This window comes from Mesoplodon bidens, assembly GCF_964165515.1.
Source record: "Mesoplodon bidens genome assembly, chromosome: 3".
Classification (NCBI taxonomy): Eukaryota; Metazoa; Chordata; class Mammalia; order Artiodactyla; family Ziphiidae; genus Mesoplodon; species Mesoplodon bidens.
This window is the reverse complement of record NC_138178.1, coordinates 8,924,778-8,946,187: the sequence shown is the minus strand read 5'-3', so window position 1 is coordinate 8,946,187 and position 21,410 is coordinate 8,924,778. Positions and strand designations below refer to the sequence as shown.

The window sequence follows — 21,410 nt, the reverse complement described above, 5'->3', positions numbered from 1 at the left end:
CAATTTGACTATGTATGGTATATGATATTAAATTGTGAATTAGTAGGACGTACAATGTAACAACATACCAATATGTGAAGATGTTGGTACTTGATATCCTGTTAAGGGAAATTTGCCTCCAAATTTTAAGCTGGAAAGTCACTGGAATAAATGTTTAGAAAAGAATCGCAAATGCATGATTTTTTAAATTTCTGGTACATGTGTTGAGAATTGCAGACAAATTGAAATGTCTGTGCTCTGATCCTCAAAACAACCAATAAAATCTAAATTATGAAAGAAAAAAAACTCACTCTCTCGAAAAGCTCTCTGTACCCCTGTGTTCATTGCAGCATTATTTACAATACACAAGACATGGAAACAATCTAAGTGTCTATCAACAGATGACTGGACAAAAGAAGATATGATGTGTATACAAATACATACATATATATATGAATATTATTCAACAATAAATAAGAAGGAAATCCTGCCATTTGGGACAACAAGCACGGACCTTGAGGATTTTATGCTAAGTGAAATGAGTCAGACAAAGAAAGACAAATACTGTATCATCTCACTTATAGATAGAATCTAAAAAGAAACTGAACTTATAGATACAAAGAACACATTGGTGGTTTCCAGAGGCAGGGCTTGGGAGTTGACAAACTGGATGAAAGTGGGCAAAATGGATGAAGGTGGTCAAAAGGTACAAACTTCTATTATAAGATAAGTAAGTCCTGGGGATGTAATACACAGCATGGTGACAATTGTTAACAATGGGATACTACATATTTCAAAATTAAGAGAGTAAATCTTAAGAGTTCTTTTCACAAGAAGAAAAATGAATAGTCTAAATTTACTGTGGTAATCATTTCATGATCTATGCCTGTATCCAATCACTCAGAGAACAAAATGCTTCACTTTCCAAAAGGAAAAGAAAAACTTCTCCAGATATCAGAGAGCTCTCTTCAGTGTAGAACAAGACTAAATGTTTAAAATTTTTAATTTAGGGCAGCTGGAATTGTTTGATACAGCCAAGTAGTTATTTCCTTAAAAACTTACTGTGAGGCACAGACAATGAAGGCGAGGCTATGGGAAGCATGGTTATAAATCCCATGTTATTAAATAGAGGATGTTCAGCACCACTGAAGAGTTGCCCTCTGAGCGGCACACAACTATCCTCTGAACACAGAAGTGCGCCTAATGGCTTGTGACCCACATGGAGAGGCCTCGCCACTGTGAGCTCTTGAGCTGTTTCTTATTTACTCTACACCAGACTCTGGATTAAATGCTTTTTCTACGTTGTCTCATTGAATCCCCATAACCATCCTCAAGCAAGTATTTTACAAATATAAAATGGAACCCTATTTTACAGATGAGAAAAATAAAGGTCAGAAAAGCTAACTTGCTCCCACTCAGATAGCTAGGAAGTGATGGGCCCTGGCATGTGAACTTTTAGATATCTGATTCCCAGGCATTCTCTTGGCCCTCAAGTGAATTGCATAGTAGGAATCCTAATAAGAGCTTCTATTTCAGGAGCCCTCACATGTACTAAGGCATTGCAGTACACACGCTAGGTGGGTGGAGATTCCTAAATATTGGAAGACTGTAGAGCTGCAATATTTCCCTTTGGGAAGTGGGCAGGAACAGGAATATTCCATTGAGGGGATTCCCTGGTAAGGCTTCACTTCTTAAATATTTTCCTCTTGGACTTTGAGGAAAGTCATATTAGCACATAATTATAAGGTACTGTGCCCACCCCCAGGATGAAATTCCATTTAATTACCCAAACCCTTGAGTAAAAAGCACCAGGGAGCAGGTGGTAACATGAAGAAATTCATACAGGACTCACTATGGAACTAAAAAGAAATAAGTAACATTCAGTGTTTCATATGTGAGAAACAGATACCTGCCTTGTGGATAGAACAAACTAAATATATAGCCGTAAGGATAGCCCAGTCAAGCTTCTTTGGTTGCAAATGACAGAAAATCCAGCTCAAGCTATGTTAAACAAAAACTGATAACTTTAGCTTTATTTCTGAATTATTAATACATTCACATGATCCCAAATTCAAAAGGTGGCAAAGGATGTATACTGAAAAGTCCTACCCAAATACCCCAGCCATCTGGTGTCCTCTCCAGAACCAACCACAATTATCAGTTTCTTGTGTATCTTTTCACATACACACACTAGCACCCGTGCACACACACACACAAACACAGAATACTATTCTGTACTTAACTTATTTAAAAATACATACTGGACATTGCTCCATTTCAGTACATTAAAAAATTGCTTATTCTTAAAGCAGGTAATTTATTGCCCATGGAGGGTTAAGTTTTGAGGTAATTTTTCCGTCAACTATGAGGGAAGTCTTATTTTGTGATCCTCTTTCATGCTGTTAGGTCAAGTCTAATGAAATGGTTTTGTGAAGACTTCAGTCTTGTGTGGTGCTGGTGTGGACCCTAATGTGATGGGGCAGTGAGGGGAACTCTGATCGATTCCACATCCCTCCTTCCACTGGTACCCAGGGGCAGGGAATGGCATCCTATCAAAAACGTGCATCCATGCCAGCAGGAAAGTGGGATCCCTGAGGGAAGGAAGAGCTCTCAGACTCCAGGAGTAATACCCAGAGTCCCCTCAGGAGACACCGAAGCTAACACCTACACCTTTGCCATATGCAGTGGAAAGAGGGGAGCCTTGAAAAGAAGGCGGCTGATGCTTGAGTTCAACTTGTAAGTAGAGCTTGGTTTTAAAATAGCTCCATTCTCTACTTGAGATTGTAAAATTGTACATTGCCACATGAGAAAGCCAGCATCACTCCACTATAGTCCATTGCAGAAGTCAGTGTGTGAGCCCATACCATGGAGGATCCCTAACTCCTCATTACAAGGTTCTTAGGAAGGTCCACAAACAGGACCTCCAACCCTGGGAGCTGCTCAGGGCTACACTGAGCCGAGTATCTAGGAGTGAGAAATGGTTGCTCTTCAGAAGAAGGACCTCCCTAAAAGGCAAGAATACTGTTGGTGTTTTCAGGAAAGGAAGAAAAAAGGGTAAGTTGAAGGGCAATGAGGAGGCTATTCTGATGAAGACAATTTAGTTTCCATCTTTGATACTCCTACCCATGCAAAATCCACTACAACCTTTCTTAGCATTCTATGAAAATGCAAAGGAGAAAAATCATTTGAATGTCCACAGTTTTAAACAACAGCCGGGACTTCCCTGGTGGTCCAGTGGCTAAGAACCAAGGCTCCCAATGCAGGGGACCTGGGTTGAATCCCTGGTCAGGGAACTAGATTCCACATGCATGCTGCAACAAAGAGTCCGCATGCCGCAAGTAAAGAGTCCGCATGCCGCAAGTAAAGAGTGTGCATGACGCAAATAAAGATCCCGGGTGCCTCAACAAAGACCCAGTGTGGCCAAAATAAATAAATACATATTTAAACAACAGCCAATTATCACTTCTCATGCTTCAGTTGTTTTGTACTTGGCTCAAAACCAACTACTCAATAACAAAAAAACCCTCAAACAACCTAATAAAAAAATAATAGAAGACCTAAATAGACATCTCTCCAAAGAAGACATAAAGATGGTCAATAGGCACACGAAAAGGTGCTCAATATCACTAATTATTAGAGAAATGCAGATCAAAACTACAACGAGGTACCACCTCACACCAGTCATAACAGCCATCATTAAAAAGTCTACAAACAATGAATGCTAGAGAGGGTACGGAGAAAAGGGAACTCTCCTACGCTGCTGGTAGTTGGTGCAGACACTGTGGAAAACAGTGTGGAAGTTCCTCAAATAACTAGCGTTGCCATATGATCCAGCAATCCCACTCCAGGGCATATATTCAGACAAAACTATAATTCAAAAAGATACATGCACCCCTATGTTCACAGCAGCACTATTGACAATAGCCAAGACATGGGAACAACCTAAATGTCCATCAACAGATGAATGGATAAAGATGTGGTATATGTGAGTGTGTATAAACACACACACACACGTACACGCGCAGTGCAATATTAGCCATAAAAAAGAATGAAATAATGCCATTTGTAGCAACATGGATGCAACTAAAGATTATCATACTAAGTGATGTAAGCCAGAAAGAGAAAGACAAATAACATATGATATCACTTATATGTGAGATCTAACATATGACACAAGTGAACGTATCTACAAAACAAAAACTGACTCAGAGACATAAAGAACAGACTGGTGGTTGCCAAGGGGGAGGGGAGTGTGGGAGGGAAGGATTAGGAGTTTGGGATTCAACGTAAAGAGTAGTTGTGAAGTAGGAATTTTAGACATAGTAACAGGTTAAGGGCATGTATTTGTAGACAAGTTGGACTTTTAGTATCTTCCCAAGGGACCACATAGGCAGTAACTACAGATCGTCATTTACAGAGAACATCAGTCAACTCAGCGTGAAAAGAAAGCATCACCCTTTTTCCATCTCCTTGCATCCTCTGGCTCTTGACTCCTGTGACGTCTCATGGCAGAGAGTTGCTTATTGAGCCAGGCTCTCTGATCCCATCAGGGGGCTTTCTCAGTAATGATTGGAATATAACTCACAAGGCACCAAGAGCATATAAAGAAAATGAATCCGAGGATTAGATCCCTGAGGTAGAAACATACTTGAATTGGATGGAGCATTTCTCTGGCCTACTCGGAAATCACTGTGGCTTCTTATGAAATTTGGGGCGACGAGATGGGGGTGAAAACAGAGGCCATGTGATGTGGATGGGGATCAGGGAGAGTGGCCATTTAATTTACTGTCCAAATGTGGACACTCCTGAGTGTGAATAAGGACACTCTGACATCATTATGCTAGGACAACAGTTATAAACTGGGACTGTCCCAGGCAAACCAAGACATAGGTCATAGGCCATCCTACTTCCTCCGTGTTGCCACTGGAATGCATTAGGAACCTGCATGACTTGTGGGTCATCATCCTCACCTCACCACTTTAGCAACTCCAGGGCCCATTTGAAACACTGGAAGGGAGCTGGCAACTGGGAATAGCATGTAAAGTTCAAAATCACCCACTTGGATGTTATAGCAATGTGAACTTGATAAAAACTTTCTGGATGTTTCCACTATTTTTCTCTTCTCAGAAACCACACTTTGAATAGCACTGAAGGCTACTCATATAGTAGATTTGAGGGTTCTTATTACGCAAAAGTGAGCCAAAAGCTATTTTTAGCAGGGGTTATAACTGGGAGAAGAGGCGTGAGAGGTGAGCTGAGCCCGGGGCTCTTGGGAGTGACGTGACGCTAATGGGGCAGATACACTGCCTTCAGAATGATGAAAGGATACATAAGAAAAAAGTCACTGAAGACAAAAACTGAGACAATTTTTAGCGGTCGCACCAGTCAAATGAGACATGGAGTTGGCGTGGAAGGAACAAATGGAAATATGCAAAGAGTAAAGGAGGGAAAAGCTATGGATTGGGAGCACAGGTGTCCGGGGGAGGACTGTCTGTGGACATTCCCCTCTTCTCGACATGCCCATCACTCCCCAGACATTATCCCTTTCCTTACACAGGACTGTTCACTTCAGGAAATGATTCCCTTCAAGATTTGTGTCTCCCACTCCACATTTTTTTATAATTTAGTTTTATTCTATTTAGGAGTAGATTTATAATTTGAATAGCTCTAGGTCACCTAGAGATATTTTTCAATGGAAATAAAATTACATATGCCCCCTCTTGGGAAATTCCCAGAATTTGAAAACCTTGAAAAATCTGTGAATCTACAGCCATTTTTCTAAGAATTCCAAGACGACGGTCATACCCCTTGATTCACTCACCTTCTGCTTCACTTTGGTGCCCAGGACAGCTCAGCTGTGCTCCTGCAGACAGTTCCAGCCCCATGTGGTTCATGTTACCCGACACCATCAACCCAGAGCTGCTCCTCTGTCACACAGGCTGAGGTGTGGGGAAGGACTGGCCTCCCTGCCTCTTCTACCTACTCTCTCCTCTGTGTGTCCCTCCCCAAATCCCAGCCTGTCCCTCCCCAAATCCCAGCCTGTCCACTGGGGTCGTTCAGCACAATAATGTCCAGCCTGATGCTATGTGAAAGAAACTCCCTTGGTATGTGAGAGGTCTGGGTCTTGAGGGTGCTTGTGCTTGAAGGATCTCATGATGGATGGACAGTAGTAACCCTTCTAAGACAGAACCACACATAGGTGGCCCAGACTTGGACACAGGAACAGAGGCAGATGGGGTCTGGGATCAGGTCAGGTGCACAGAAGGCTGTAAAGGAAGGAGAATGAGCAAGTGACCAAGAAAAACTGGTTTCCAGGAGCCCATCTAAGAGGATACTGTGCGTATAGAAGGACAACTGATGGGGAGCCTTGCACTGTTCTCTGAACACCCTGTGTGCTGACCATCAGCCTGTCATCTTCCTGGTGGGGATTCAGCTGCCAGATTACAGCAACCAGCTCAGTCCAGATTCTAGTGGACTTTAAAATGGCAACTTTCTGCCCCTCTACTTGTTTATTTTACAAGAAGAGGGACACCCAGGGAACAACAGGGCACACAAGAGGTGGCAACCACTCCAGGCTGTTCCCACATCCCTCAGTAAACCAGCCCCCAATTCGCCACCTGTCCCCTTACCCCTTTTGCCCCTTCCTGTTGGCAGCAATATCAGGGTATTAGATGTGGCCATGGGCACAAAAACAGATATATAGATCACTGGAAGAGGAAAGTCCAGAGATAAACCCACACACCTATGGTCAACTAATCTACGACAAAGGAGGCAAGAAAATACAATGGAGAAAAGACAGTTTCTTCATTAAGTGGTGCTGGGAATACTGGACAGCTACATGTAAAAGAATGAAATTAGAACACTCCTTAACACCATACACAAAAATAAACTCTAAATGGATTCAAGACCTAAATATAAGACCAGTCACTATAAAACTCTCAGAGGAAAACATAGGAAGAACACTCTTTGACAAAAATCACAGCAATATCTTTTTTTTTTTTTTTTTTTTTCTTTTGCGGTATGTGGGCCTCTCATTGTTGTGGCCTCTCCCGCTGCGGAGCACAGGCTCCGGACGCACAGGCCCAGCGGCCATGGCTCACGGGCCCAGCCGCTCCACGGCATGTGGGATCCTCCCAGACCGGGGCACGAACCTGCTTCCCCTGCATCGGCAGGCGGACTCTCAACCACCGCGCCACCAGGGGAGCCCCAGCAAGATCTTTTTTTTTTTTCTTTTTGGCGGTATGCGGGCCTCTCACTGTTGTGGCCTCTCCCATTGCGGAGCACAGGCTCCGGATGCGCAGGCCCAGCGGCCATGGCTCACGGGCCCAGCCGCTCCGCGGCATATGGGATCCTCCCAGACCGGGGCACGAACCCGTATCCCCTGCATCGGCAGGCGGACTCTCAACCACTGCGCCACCAGGGAGGCCCAGCAAGATCTTTTTTGATCCACCTCCTAGAGTAATGGAAATAAAAACAAAAATATACAAATGGGACCTAATGAAACTTAAAAGCTTTTGCACAACAAAGGAAACAATAAACAAGACAAAAAGACAACCCTCAGAATGGGAGAAAATATTTGCAAATGAATCAATGGACAAAGGATTAATCTCCAAAGTATATAAACAGCTCATGCAGTTCAATATTGAAGAAACAAACAACCCAATCCAAAAATGGGCAGAAGACCTAAATAGACATTTCTCCAAAGAAGATATACAGATGGCCCAGAAGCACCTGAAAAGCTGCTCAACATCACTATTTATTAGAGAAATGCAAATCAAAACTACAATGAAGTATCACCTCACACCAGTTAGAATGGGAATTATCAGAAAATCTACAAACAACAAATGCTGGAGAGGGTGTGGAGAAAAGGGAACCCTCTTGCACTGTTGGTGGGAATGTAAATTGATACAGCCACTATGGAGAACCGTATGGAGGTTCCTTAAAAAACTAAAAATAGAATTACCATATGATCCAGCAATCCCACTACTGGGCATATACCCAGACAAAACCATAATTCAAAAAGACACATGCACCCCATTTTTCATTGCAGCACTATATACAATAGCCAGGTCATGGAAGCAACCTAAATTCCCATTGACAGACGAATGGATAAAGAAGTGTGGTACATATATACAATGGAATATTACTCAGCCATAAAAAGGAACAAAATTGAGTCATTTGTTGAGACGTGGATGGATCTAGAGACTGTCATACAGAGTGAAGTAAGTCAGAAAAACAAATATCGTATATTAACGCATGTATGTGGAACCTAGAAAAATGGTACAGATGAACCGGTCTGCAGGGCAGAAGTTGAGACACAGATGTAGAGAACAAACATGTGGACACCAAGGGGGGAAAGCAGGGTGAGGTGGGGATGGTGGTGTGCTGAATTGGGCAATTGGGATTGACATGTATACACTGATGTGTATAAAATTGATGACTAACAAAAAGCTACAATATAAAAAAACAAACAAAAATGGAACTGAATAGACATTCTTCCAAAGAAGACATACAGATGGAAAACAGATACATGAAAAACTGTTCAACATTACTAATAATCAGGAAATGTCAATCAAACCCACAATGACATGTTACCTCATACCTGTTAGAATAGCTATTATCAAGAAGACAAGAAATAAGTACCACAGAGGATGTGGAGAAAAGGAAACCCTTGTGCACTGTTGATGGGAATGTAAACTGGTTCAGCCACTATGGAAAACAGTATGGAGTTTCCTCCAATAATTAAAAATAGAACTACCATGTGATCCAGCAGCCCGACTTGTGGGAATTTATCCAAAAGAAACAACATCACTATCTTGAGAGGGTCCCCAGCCGCTCAGGCATCAGGAGGAACGGCAGCGGCCAGGCATCCCAGCAGCGCGAAAGGTCGGCTCCGCGACGGGGGCAGCGAACGAGGAGCCCGGGGGAGATGGGCAAGGCTGTCAGCTACACCAGCTCCTGCAGAAGTGGGAACGAAGCCCAAAAACGGCGGCAGGAAAGGATACACCTTCAGGCAAAAAAGTGCAATCAGAAGAGAAAAGGGGAGCAAAGGGAAAGCAGGCCGAAATGGCTAACCAAGAGACGGAAGATGACTTCCCTGCGGAAAACAGAGAAACTGAAAACGAGGAGCCCCCGGCCTCTGAAAAAGCAGGAGAGAAAGAAGCCAAGTCTGATTAATACCACGCACCCGGTCCTATCAGTGGTCCCTGTCTCCCTTCTTGTACAATCCAGAGGAATATTTTGATCAACTATTTTGTACATGCAAGTTTCTTAGTAGTTCCAGAAACATTTTTAAAAAGGAGGGAATCCTACCTCATCCCATTTTTTAACTGTAAATGCTTTTTTTTTAAGAGGCGAAATCATTTGCTGGTTGGTTATTTTTTGGTACAACCAGAAAATAGTGGGATATTGAACATGGGAGGCTTTGACTGTCTTGGGTGTCAGCTTCACATTCCATAGATGAGGGGGAGCCTTTATATCCTATAATACAAATCACACTAAATGGCAGTTTGGAGTCAGTTGTGCATTTAATGTCCTGAACACATTAAATTGCTTCTCTTCCCATGTTGTTTCTGGTAGAATTGTTTCCTAAAGTGAACCACTCACTCCTTGATCTTGGCTCTCCTGGTCAGAATTTCGTGCACTCTGTAACATCCTTGGCGGTGGTAGTCCAGTTTTGCTAGTAACTTTGTTAATGTGCTGTGAATGATTGACAATTTGACTATTTAGGGTTTCTGATATTAAATTGTGAAATTAGTAGGACTTACCATGTAACAACATACCAATATTTGAAGATGTTGGTACTTGATATCCTGTTAAGGGAAATTTGCCTCCAAATTTTAAGCTGGAAAGTCACTGGAATAACTGTTTAGAAAACAATCGCAACTACATGATTTTTTAGATTTTGGGTATGTGTGTTGGTAATTGTGGACAAATTGAAATATCTGTGCACTGATCCTCAAAACAACCAATAAATTCTCAATTATGAAAGAAAAAAAAATTACTCTCTCGAAAAGCTCCCTGTAGCCCCGTGTTCATTGCAGCATTATTTACAATACACAAGACATGGAAACAATCTAAGTGTCTATCAACAGATGACTGGACAAAGAAGATATGATGTGTATACAAATACATACATATATATACACATATATATATGAATATTATTCAACAATAAAAAAGAAGGAAACCCTGTCATTTGGGACAACAAGCACGGACCCTGAGGATTTTATGCTAAGTGAAATAAGTCAGACAAAGAAAGACAAATACTGTATCATCTCACTTATAGATAGAATCTAAAAAGAAACTGAACTTATAGATACAAAGAACAGATTGGTGGTTTCCAGAGGCAGGGGGTGGGAGTGGGCAAACTGGATGAAAGTGTGCAAATTGGATGAAGGTGGTCAAAAGGTACAAACTTCTATTATAAGATAAGTAAGTCCTGGGGATGTAATACACAGCATGGTGACAATTGTTAACAATGGGATACTACATATTTCAAAATTAAGAGAGTAAATCTTAAAAGTTCTTTTCACAAGAAGAAAAATGAATAGTCTAAATTTACTGTGGTAATCACTTGACAATCTATGCCTATATCCAATCACTCAGAGAACAAAATGCTTCACTTTCCAAAAGGAAAAGAAAAACTTCTCCAGATATCAGAGAGCTCTCTTCAGTGTAGAACCACACTACCTGTTTTAAATTTTTAATTTAGGGCAGCTGGAATTGTTTGATACGGCCAAGTAGTTCTTTCCTTAAAAAGTTACTGTGAGGTACAGACAATGAAGGCGAGGATATGGGGAGCATGATTATAAATCCCATGTTATTAAAAAGAAGATGTTCAGCACCACGGAAGAGTTGCACTCTGAGCGGCACACATCTGTCCTCTGAATACAGAAGTGCGCCTAATGGCTTGTGGCCCACATGGAGAGACCTCGCCACTGTGAGGTCCTGAGCTGTTTCTTATTTACTCTGCACCAGACTCTGGATTAAATGCTTTTTCTACGTTGTCTCATTGAATCCCCATAACCATCCTCAAGCAAGTATTTTGCAAATACAAAATGGAACCTTATTTTACAGATGAGAAAAATAAAGGTCAGAAAGGCTAACTTCCTCCCACTCAGATAGCTAGGAAGTGATGGGCCCTGGCTTGTGTACTTTTAGATATCTGATTCCCAGGGATTCTCTTGGTCCTCAAGTGAATTGCAGAGTAGGAATCCTAATAAGAGCTTCTATTTCAGGAGCCCTCACATGTACTAAGGCATTGCAGTACACACGCTAGGTGGGTGGAGATTCCCACATGCTGGAAGACTGTAGAGCTGAAACATTTCCCTTTTGGAACTGGGAAGGAACAGGAATATTCCATTGAGGGGATTCCCTGGTAAGGCTTCACTTCTTAACTATTTTCCTCTTGGACTTTGAGGAAAGTCATATTTAGCACATAATTATAAGGTACTGGGCCCACCCCCCCAGGATGAAATTCCATTTAATTACCCAAACCCTTCAGTAAAAAGCACCAGGGAGCAGGTGGTAACATGAAGAAACCCATACAGAACTCACTACGGAACTAAAAAGAAATAAGTAACATTCAGTGTTTCATAGGCAAGAAACAGATACCTGCCTTGTGGATTGAACAAACTAAATATATAGCCATAAAGATAGCCCAGTCAAGTTTCTTTGGTTGCAAATAACAGAATATCCAGCTCAAACTACGTTAAACAAAACAGATAACTTTAGCTTTAATTTCTGAATTATTAATGCATTCACATGATCCCAAATTCAAAAGGTGGCAAAGGATGTATACTGAAAAGTCCCACCCAAATACACCAGCCATCTGGTTTCCTCTCCAGAACCAACCAAAATTATCAGTTTCTTGTCTATCTTTTCACATACACACACATGCACTTGCGCACACACACACACAAACAGAATAGTATTGTGTACTTTACTTATTCAAAAATACATACTGGTAACTGATTCACTTTGTTATAAAGCAGAAACTAATAAAAAATTTAAAAAATAAAATAAAATAAAAACGCATATTGGAGATTGTTCCATTTCAGTACATTAAAAAAATCCTCATTCTTAAAGCAGGTAATTTATTGTCCATTGAGGTATTTTTTTCCGTCAACTATGAAGGAAGTGTTATTTAGTGATCCTCTTTCATGCTGTTAGGTCAAGTCTAATGAAATGGTTTTGTGAAGACTTCAGTCTTGTGTGCTGCTGGTGTGCACCCTAATGTGATGGGGCAGTGAGGGGAATTCTGACTGATTCCACATCCCTCCTTCCACTGGTATCCAGGGGCAGGGAATGGCATCCTATCAAAAAGGTGCACCCATGCCAGCAGGAAAGTGGGATCCCTGATTGATGAAAGAGCTCTCAGACTCCAGGAGTAATACTAAGAGTCCCCTCAGGAGACACCGAAGCTAACACCTACACCTTTGCCATATGCACTGGAAAAAGGGGAGCCTTGAAAAGAAGGGAGTTGATGCTTGAGTTCAACTTGTAAGTAGAACTTGGTTTTAAAATAGCTCCATTCTCTACTGGAGATTTTAAAACTGTACATTTGCACATGAGAATGCCAGCATCACTCCACTATAGTCCATTGCAGAAGTCAATGTGTGAGCCCATACCACGGAGGGTCCCTAACTCCACATTACAAGGTTCTTAGGAAAGTCCACAAGCAGGAACTCCAACGCTGGGAGCTGCTCAGGGCTGCACTGAGCCGAGTGTCTAGGAGTGAGAAATGGTTGCTCTTCAGAAGAAGGACCTCCCTAAAAGGCAAGAATACTGTTGGTGTTTTAAGGAAAGGGAGAAAAAAGGGTGAGTTGAAGGGCAATGGGGAGGCTATGCTGATTAAGACCCTTTAGTTTCCATCTTTGATACTCCTAGGTGTGCAAAATCCACTACCTTTCTTAGCATTCTATGAAAATACAAAGGAGAAAAATCATTTGAATGTCCACAGTTTTCAGCAACAACCGGGACTTCCCTGGTGGTCCAGTGGAGAAGATTCCACGCTCCCGATGCAGGGGATATGGGTTGAATCCCTGGTCAGGGAACTAGATCCCACATGCATGCTGCAACTAAGAGTCCACATGCCACAACTAAAGAGTGTACATGACGCAACTAAAGATTCCATGTGCCTCAACGAAGATGCAGCTTGGCGAAAAGAAATACATACATATTTAAACAACAGCCAATTATCACTTCTTATCCTTCAGTTCTTTTGTACTTTGGCTCAAATAACAAAACTCAATAACAAAAAAACCCCAAACAAACCAATCAAAAAATGGAGAGAAGACCGAAATAGACATCTCTGCAAAGAAGATATAAAGATGGTCAACAGGCACACAAAGAGGTGCTCAATATCACTAATTATTAGAGGAATGCACATCAAAACTACAATGAGGTACCACCTCACACCGGTCATAATGGCCATCATTAAAAAGTCTACAAACAATGAATGCTGGAGAGGGTGTGGAGAATAGGGAACTCTCTTAGGCTGCTGGCGGGAATGTAAGTTGGTGCAGCCACTGTGGAAAACAGTGTGGAAGTTCCTCAAATAACTAAAGTTGCCATATGATCCAGCAATCCCACTCCTGGGCATATATTCACACAAAACTATAATTCAAAAAGATACATGCACCCCTATGTTCAGAGCAGCACTATTTACAATAGCCAAGACATGGGAACAACCTAAATGTCCATCGACAGATGAATAAAGATGTGGTATGTGTGTGTGTATAAACACACACACACACACACACACACACAATGGAATATGAGCCATAAAAAAGAATGAAATAATGCCATTTGCAGCAACATGGATGCAACTAGAGATTATCATACTAAGTGACGTAAGTCAGAAAGAGAAAGACAAATAACATATAATATCCCTTATATGTGGCATCTAAAATATGACACAAGTGAACTTATCTACTAAACAGAAACAGAATCACAGACATAGAGAGCAGGCTTGTGGTTGCCAAGGGGGAGGGGACTGTGGGAAGGAAGGATTCGGAGTTTGGGATTCAACTGAAAGAGTAGCTGTGAAGTAGGAATTTTAGACATAGTAACAGGTTAAGGGCTTGTATTTGTAGACAAGCTGGACTTTTAGTATCTTCCCGAGGGACCACATAGGCAGTAACTACAGATCGTCATTTACAGAGAACATCAGTCAACTCAGCGTGAAAAGAAAGCATCACCCTTTTTCCATCTCCTTGCATCCTCTGGCTCTTGACTCCTGTGACGTCTCATGGCAGAAAGTTGCTTATTGAGCCAGGCTCCCTGATCCCATCAGGGGGCTTTCTCAGTAATGACTGGAATATAACTCACAAGACACCAAGAGCATATAAAGAAAATGAATCCGAGGATTAGATCCCTGAAGAAGGAACATACTTGAATTAGATGGAGCATTTCTCTGGCCTCCTCTGAAATCACTGTGGCTTCTTATGAAATTTGGGGTGACGAGATGAGGGTGAACACAGAGGCCATGCGATGTGGATGGGGATCAGGGAGAGTGGCCATTTAATTTACTGTCCTAACATGGAAACTTCTGAGAGTGAATAGGGAAACTCGGACATAATTATGCTAGGACAACATTTACAAATTGGGACTGTTCCAGGCAAACCAAGACACAGTCATAGGCCATCCTACTTCCTCCGTGTTGCCACTGGAATGCATTAGGAACCTGCATGACTCATGGGTCATCATCCTCACCTCACCACTTTAGCAACTCCAGGGCCCATTTTAACCATTGGAAAGGAGCTGGCAACTGGGAATAGCATGTAAAGTTCAAAATTACCCACTTGGATGTTATAGCAATGTCAACTTGCTAAAAACTTTCTGGATGTTTCCACTATTTTTCACTTCTCAGAAACCACACTTGAGCAGCACTGAAGGTTACTCATATAGTAGATTTGAGGGTCCTTATTACGCAAACATGAGCCAAAATCTCTTTTAGCAGGGGTTATAACTGGGAGAAGAGGCGCGAGAGGTGAGCTGAGCCCGGGGCTCTTGGGAGTGACGTGACGCTAATGGGGCAGATACACTGCCTTCAGAATGATGAAAGGATACATAAGAAAAAAGTCACTGAGGCCAAAAATCGAGACAATTTTTAGTGGTCGCACCAGTCAAATGAGACATGGAGTTTTCATGGAAGGAACAAATGGAAATATGCAAAGTGTAAAGGAGGGAAAAGTTATGGATTGGGAGCACAGGTGTCCAGGGGAGGGACTGCCTATGGACGTTCCCCTCTTCTCGACATGCCCATCACTCCCCAGGGACGATCCCTCTCCTCAAACACAACTGTTAACCTCAGGAAATGACTCCCTACAAGATTTGTGTCTCACACTCTACAATATTTTGTAAGTTAGTTTTATTCTATTGAGGAGTAGATATATAATTTGCATAGCTCTAAGTCACCTAGAGATATTTTTCAATGGAAATAAAATTATATATGCCCCCGCTTCGGAAATTCCCAGAATTGGAAAACTCTGTGAAAAATCTGTGAATCGACACCCATTTTTCTAAGAATTCCCAGAGGACGGTCATGCCCCTTGATTCACTCACCTTCTGCTTCACTTTGGTGCCCAGGGCAGCTCAGCTGTGCTCCTGCAGACAGTTCCAGTCCCCTGTGGTTCATGTCACCCCACACCATCAACCCAGAGATGCTCCTCTGTCACATAGGCTGAGGTGTGGGGCAGGATTGGGCTCCCTGCCTCTTCTACCTACTCTCTCCTCTATGTGTCCCTCCCCAAATCCCAGCCTGTCCCACCCAAATCCCAGCCTGTCCACTGGGGTCGTTCAACACAATAATGCCCAGCTTGATGCTATGTGAAAGAAACAACCTTGGTAGTTGAGAGGTCTGGGTCTTGAGGGTGCTTGTGCCTGAAGTATCTCATGATGGATGGACAGTCGTAGCCCTTCTAAGACAGAACTATGCATAGGTGGCCCAGACTTGGACACAGGAACAGAGGCAGATGGGGTCGGGGATCAGGTCAGGTGCACAGAAGGGTGTAAAGGAAGGAGAATGAGCAAATGACCAAAAAAAAATGGTTTCCAGGAGCCCATCTAAGAGGATACTGTGCGTATAGAAGGACACCTGATGGGGAGCCTTGCACTGTTCTCTGAACACCCTGTGTGCTGACCATCAGCCTGTCATCTTCCTGGTGGGATTCAGCTGCCAGATTACAGCAACCAGCTCACTCCAGATTTTAGTGGACTTTAAAATGGCAACTTTCTGAATTTCTACCTGTTTATTTTATAAGAAGAGGGACACCTCAGGCAACAAGAGGGCACACAAGGGGTGGGAACCACTCCAGGGTGTCCCACATCCCTCAGTAAACCAGCCCCCAATTCGCCACCTGTCCCCTTGTCCCTCTTGTCCCTTCCTGTTGGCAGCAATATTAGGGCATTAGATATGGCCCTGGGCACAAAAACAGATATATAGATCAATAGAACAGGAAAGTCCAGAGATAAACTCACGCACCTATGGTCAACTAATCTACAACAAAGGAGGCAAGAAAATACAATGGAGAAAAGACACTTTCTTCTTAAGTGGTGCAGGGAAAACTGGACAGCTATATGTTAAAGAATGAAATAATATCATTTTCTAACATCATACACAAAAATAAACTCTAAATGGATTTGAGACCTAAATGTAAGACCAGACACTCTAAAACTCTTAGAGGAAAACATAGGAAGAACACTCTTTGACAAAAATCACAGCAAGATCTTTTTTGATACACCTCCTAGAGTAATGGAAATAAAAACAAAAATAAACAAATGGGACCTAATGGAACTTCAAAGCTTTTGCACAGCAAAGGAAAGAATAAATAAGACAGAAAGACAACCTTCAGAATGGGAGAAAATATTTGCAAACAAATCAACAGACAAAGGATTGATCTTCAAAATATATAAACAGCACATGCAGCTCAATATTGAGGAGACAAACAACCCAATCCGAAAATGGGCAGAAGACCTAAATAGACATTTCTCCAAAGAAGACATACAGATGGCCAATAAGCATATGAAAAGCTGCTCAACATCACAAAGTATTAGAGAGGTATCACCTCACACCAGTTAGAGTGGGAATCATCAGAAAATCTACAAACAACAAATGCTGGAGAGGGTGTGGAGAAAAGGGAACCCTCTTGCACTGTTGGTGGGAATGTAAATTGATACAGCCACTATGGAGAACACTATGGAGGTTCCTTAAAAAACTAAAAATAGAATTACCATATGATCCAGCAATCCCACTACTGGGCATATACCCAGAAAAAACCATAATTCAAATAGACACATGCACCCCATTTTTCATTGCAGCACTATTTACAATAGCCAGGTCATGGAAGCAACCTAAATGCCCATCGAAAGACGAATGGATAAAGAAGTGTGGTACATATATACAATGGAATATTACTCAGCCATAAAAAGGAATGAAATTGAGTCATTTGTTGAGACGTGGATGGATCTAGAGACTGCCATACAAAGTGAAGTAAGTCAGAAAGAGAAAAACAAGTATCCTATATTAACGCATATATGTGGAACCTAGAAAAATGGTACAGATGACCCGGTTTGCAGGGCAGAAGTTGAGACACAGATGTAGAGAACAAACGTATGGACAACAAGGGGGGAAAACCGCAGTGCGGTGGGGATGGTGGTGTGCTGAATTGGGCGAGTGGGATTGACATGTATACACTGATATGTATAAAATTGATGAATAACAAGAACTTGCAATATAAAAAAAGAAACAAAAAAATGGAACTGAAGAGACATTCTTCCAAAGAAGACATACAAATGGACAAGAGATACATGAAGAAGTGTTCAACATCACTAATATCAGGAAATGCAAATCAAACCCACAATGAGAGGTTACCTCATACCTGTTAGAATAGCTATTATCAAGAAGACAAGAAATAAGTACCACAGAGGATGTGGAGAAAGGGAAACCCTTGTGCACTGTTGATGGGAATGAAAACTGGTGCAGCCACTATGGAAAACAGTATGGAGTTTCTTCCAAAAATTAAAAATAGAACTACCATGTGATCCAGCAGCCCGACTTGTGGGAATTTATCCAAAAGAAACAACATCACTATCTTGAGAGGGTCCCCAGCCGCTCAGGCATCAGGAGGAACGGCAGCGGCCAGGCATCCCAGCAGCACGAAAGGTCGGCTCCGCCATGGGGGCGTTGAACCAGGAGCCCGAGGGGAGATGGGCGAGGTTGTCAGGTACACCGGCTCCTGCAGAAGTGGGAACGAAGCCCAAAACCGGCGGCAGGAAAGGATACATCTTCAGACAAAAAAGTGCAAACAGAAGAGGAAAGGGGAGCAAAGGGAAAACAGGCCGCAGTGGCTAACCAAGAGACTGAAGACGACTTCCCTGCGGGAAACAGAGAAACGAAAAACGAGCAGCCCCCAGCCTCTGATAAAGCAGGAGAGAATGAAGCCAAGTCTGATTAATACCACGCACCCGGTCCTATCAGAGGTCCCTGTCTCCCTTCTTGTACAATCCAGAGGATTATTTTTATCAACTATTTTGTAAATGCAAGTTTTTTAGTAGTTCCAGAATTATTTTTAAAAAGGAGGGAATCCTACCTCATCCCATCTTTTAAATATAAATGCTTTCAAGTTTATTTTTAAGAGGTGAAATCATTTGCTGGTTGGTTATTTTTTGGTACAAACAGAAAACAGTGGGATATTGAATATTGGAGGATTTGATTGTCTTGGGTGTCAGCTTAACATCCCATAGATGGGGCGGTAGCCTTTACATCCTATAATACAGAGCACACTAAATGGCACTTTGGAGTCAGTTGTGCATTTAATGTCCTGAACACTTTAAATTGCTTCTCTTCCCATGTTGTTTCTGATAGAATTGTTTCCTAAACCGAACCACTCACTCCTTGATCTTGGCTCCCCTGGTCAGAATTTCGTGCACTCTCTAACATCCTTTTGGTGGAAGTCCAGTTTTCCTAATAACTTTGTTAATGTGCTGTGAATGATTGACAATTTGACTATGTAGGGTATATGATATTAAATTCTGAATTCGTAGGACTTACGATGTAACAACATACCAATATTTGAAGATGTTGGTACTTGATATCCTGTTGAGGAAAATTTGCCTCCAAATTTTAAGCTGGAACGTCACTGGAATAACTGTTTAGAAAAGAATCACAACGACATGATTTCTTAGATTTTTGGTACATATGTTGAGAATTGTGGACAAATTGAAATGTCTGCGCACTGATCCTCAAAACAACCAATAAATTCTCAATTATAAAAGAAAAAAAATCACTCTGTTGAAAAGCTCTCTGTATCCCGTGTTCATTGCAGCATTATTTACAATACACAAGACATGGAAACAATCTAAGTGTCTATCAACAGATGACTGGACAAAGAAGATATGATGTGTATACAAATACATACATATATATACACATATATATATGAATATTAATCAACAATAAAAAAGAAGGAAATCCTGCCATTTGGGACAACAAGCATGGACCTTGAGGATTTTATGCTAAGTGAAATAAGTCAGACAAAGAAAGAAAAATACTAAATCATCTCACTTATATATAGATTCTAAAAAGAAACTGAACTTATAGATACAAAGAACACATTGGTGGTTTCCGGAGGCAGGGGGTGGGAGTGGGCAAACTGGATGAAAGTGGGCAAAATGGATGAAGGTGGTCAAAAGGTACAAACTTCTATTATAAGATATGTAAGTCCTAGGGATGTAATACACAGCATGGTGACAATAGTTAACAATGGGATACTACATATTTCAAAACTAAGAGAGTAAATCTTAAAAGTTCTTTTCACAAGAAGAAAATGAATAGTCTAAATTTACTGTGGTAGTCATTTGACGATCTATGCCTATATCCAATCACTCAGAGAACAAAACGCTTCTCTTTCCAAAAGGAAAAGAAAAGCTTCTCCAGATCAGAGAGCTCTCTTCAGTGGAGAACCACACTACATGTTTTAAATTTTTAATTTAGGGCAGCTGGGATCGTTTGATACTGCCCAGTAGTTCTTTCCTTAAAAAGTTACTGGGAGGCACAGAAAATGAAGGCGAGGCTATAGGGAGCATGGTTATAAATCCAGTGTTATTAAAAAGAAGATGTTCATCACCACTGAAGATTTGCACTCTGAGTGGCACACAGCTCTCCTCTGAATACAGAAGTACGCCTAATGGCTTATGACCCACATGGAGAGGCCTCCCCACTGTGAGCTCTTGAGCTGTTTGTTATTTACTCTGCACCAGACTCTGGGTTAAGTGCTTTTTCTACATTGTCTCATTGAATCCCCATAACCATCCTCAAGCAAGTATTTTACAAATATAGCTGGAAACCTTATTTTACAGATGAGAAAAATAAAGGTCAGAAAGGCTAACTTCCTCCCACTCAGATAGCTAGGAAGTGATGGGCCCTGGCTTGTGTACTTTTAGATATCTGATTCCCAGGGATTCTCTTGGCCCTCAAGTGAATTGCAGAGTAGGAATCCTAATAAGAGCTTCTATTTCAGGAGCCCTCACATGTACTAAGGCATTGCAGTACACATGCTAGGTGGGTGGAGATTCCCACATGTTGGAAGATTGTAGACCTGAAACATTTCCCTTTCGGAATTGGGCAGGAACAGGAATATTCCATTGAGGGGATTCCCTGGTAAGGCTTCACTTCTTAAATATTTTCCTCTTGGACTTTGAGGAAAGTCATATTTAGCACATAATTATAAGGTGCTGCACCCACCCTCAGGATGAAATTCCATTTAATTAGCCAAACCCTTCAGTAAAAGGCACCAGGGAGCAGGTGGTAACATGAAGAAATCCATACAGAACTCACTACGGAACTAAAAAGAAATGAGTACCATTGAGTGTTTCACATGTGAGAAACAGATACCTGCCTTGTGGATAGAACAAACTAAATATATAGCCATAAAGATAGCCCAGTCAAGTTTCTTTGGTTGCAAATGATAGAAAATCCAGCTCAAGCTATGTTAAACAAAAACTGATAACTTTAGCTTTAATTTCTGAATTATTAATGCATTCACATGATCCCAAATTCAAAAGGTGGCAAAGGATGTATACCGAAAAGTCCTACCCAAATACCCCAGCCATATGGTTTCCTCTCCAGAACCAACCAAAAATATCAGTTTCTTGTGTATCTTTTCACATACACACACATGCACGTGCGCATACACACCAACACAGAATACTATTCTGTGCTTTATTTATTTAAAAACACATATTGGACATTGCTCCATTTCAGTACATTAAACAATTCCTCATTCTTAAAGCAGGTAATTTATTGTCCATGGAGGGTTAAGCTTTGAGGTATTTTTTTCCGTCAACTATGAAGGAAGTCTTATTTAGTGATCCTCTTTCATGCTGTTAGGTCAAGTCTAATGAAATGGTTTTGTGAAGACTTCAGT

At 41.5% G+C, this 21,410-nt stretch overlaps 1 pseudogene across 1 annotated transcript; it reads left to right on the top strand.

The window, feature by feature from the left end:
- The first annotated feature begins 664 nt into the window (after positions 1-664).
- LOC308613992 (non-histone chromosomal protein HMG-14-like) lies at positions 665-9,282 on the top strand (annotated as a pseudogene). Its single transcript has 2 exons — positions 665-685; positions 8,803-9,282. The product of its transcript is annotated as a non-histone chromosomal protein HMG-14-like (transcript).
- Positions 9,283-21,410: the final 12,128 nt, after the last annotated feature.